This window comes from Canis lupus, chromosome 7 (genome assembly GCF_003254725.2).
Source record: "Canis lupus dingo isolate Sandy chromosome 7, ASM325472v2, whole genome shotgun sequence".
In the NCBI taxonomy this organism is placed as follows: Eukaryota; Metazoa; Chordata; class Mammalia; order Carnivora; family Canidae; genus Canis; species Canis lupus.
In genome coordinates, this window is record NC_064249.1 from 80,773,254 (window position 1) to 80,775,462 (window position 2,209).

The 2,209-nt window shown below is 51.4% G+C and overlaps 1 pseudogene; it reads left to right on the plus strand.

The window, feature by feature from the left end:
- Positions 1-1,466: 1,466 nt before the first annotated feature.
- LOC125755359 (NHP2-like protein 1) overlaps positions 1,467-2,209 on the plus strand; it is a 1,364-nt pseudogene continuing 621 nt past the window's right edge.

Genomic DNA, 2,209 nt, shown 5'->3' on the forward strand with positions numbered 1-2,209 from the left:
CTCCTCTGCCTGTGTCTCTGCCTCTGTCACTGACTATCATAAGTAAATAAATAAAAGAAAAAAAAAGAAAAAAAAAAAAGCAAGGCAAGGGAAGAGACCTCCCGCATTTCCAAGCACCTGTAGGGGCAACCTGGAGAAAAACTGGGTCAAAATGGCTGATCTTCTCCCGTCAAAGCATCCCTGACCACCACATCATCTCCAGCAGTCAAAGCCTAGATGGGAAACCGAAACTTTCCATCCAGGAACCGCCCCGCCCCCCGCCCCTCCCATCGTCTGATACTATCCCCCTACTCCCAGCCAATCACCTAAGGACACGGTGTTCCCTTGTCTAATTTGGCTAGACCCACCCGGATCCAGAGTCGGAACCAAGAAGGCTTCAAAACCCCACAGTCCCCAACCCCCGGCGACTTCCTGACTCTGGCCACCTCTCCGAGTCATGGAACCTCGCCCAGGAGCGCCCCCATTAAAGCACTCCTACCTACTGCCTGGCTCTGCTGGTTTTTTATTTCTCCGCTGTTCATTTTGTAAAAACCTAACATGTAGGACACAATTTTTTTTTTTAAGATTTAAGAGAGGGGGGGCAAAGACACAGAGAGCAGGCTCCAGTGCAGGAGCCTGACGTGGACTCGATCCCGGGACTCCAGGATCACGCCCTGGGCTGAAGGCGGCACTAAACGCTGAGCCACACGGGCTGCCCTGTATGATACAATTTGAAGGAAGCACGAAACAGGGGATCCTGGGTGGCTCAGGTCCTGCAGGGTGCCCGCTTCTCCCTCTGCCCGTGTGTGTGTGTGTGTGTGTGTGTGTGTGTGTGTGTGATGAATTGTGAATTAAAAAAAAAAAAAAAAGAGGAAGGAAAAGAGAAACGAACAAACCAACCTGAAACACGTTTACTGACACACCCAGGTATCTGCAGGTTTCCTGAATCAGACAAAAGAGAAACACAAAAACTGAGGTGGGGGGAGGGGGGGGGAAGGAAGAAAAGGGCAAGGGGTGGGGGGAGGAAAACACAACACCACAAAACAAAAAAACCACCTTGGGTGTCTTACTGACTCACACTTTAGTATTTTACCTTTCTGTTGGAAAGACAGACGCCAGGTATCCGATGAACTGAACCCAATTTATCAATTAAGCTAGTTACACCTTCAAAGTTCCAGGTCACCAAAGATTTGGGAAGCTATTGTAAAAGTTTAACCTATAGACTTTTTTTTATTTATTTATTTATTTATTTATTTATTTATTTATTTATTTATTTATTTATGATAGTCGGGGGGGAGAGAGAGAGCGAGAGAGAGAGAGAGAGAGAGAGAGAGAGAGAAAGAGAGGCAGAGACATAGGCAGAGAGAGAAGCAGGCTCCATGCACCGGGAGCCCGACGTGGGACTCGATCCCGGGTCTCCAGGATCGCGCCCTGGGCCAAGGGCAGGCGCCAAACCGCTGCGCCACGCAGGGATTCCCCCCTTTTTTCATTTTTTTCTTTTTCTTTTTTTTTAACCTGCTTGCTCGTCACAAGGAAAAGTACACGAGACGGACAAAATCGATCATTTGAAGTAGTTTCCGTGGACAAATCCTCAGAGGCACAACTCCACTAATCCGTTGAGTTCACAGCAAAGTTGAGTACGCCCGTCCCTCGGGGCCTGGACCCTCCGGCATGGGCATGGCATCCGGGTGGGTCCCGGTGGAACAAGGGGATAAGTAGTTCTCCTTTTCTTTTCTGTGCCTGTGGGTCTAAGAAGACACCACACGTGTCTTGTTTCTTTGTAATGAGGTGGCGGAAGGGTCTATCTCGATCACCACCATTCCAGGCCCACAAACTGTGACGGGAGCACAGCACATCCCACCGCCCACCCCAACGGCGGCGGGGGCGGGGGCGCGTGGGGACAAAACCGGTTATCCGTATGAAGTGTGACGGTGATAGGTAGCTCCCAGGACACGTCTTTTTACAGGAAACCCACAGGGACCGCGGATACGCAGAGATGACTGAGGCTGATGTGAATCCGAAGGCCTACCCCCTGGCAGATGCCCACCTCCCCAAGAAACTCCTGGACGCGTGTTCAGCAGTCCCGTAACTACAAGCAGCTTCGGAAAGGAGCCCACGAAGCCACCAAAACCCTCTGTGGAGAGGCATCTCTGAGTTCATCCTGATGGCTGGCTGCAGACGCCGAGCCCCTGGAGATCATCCCGCACCGTCCGCCGCCCGCCTGCCTGCC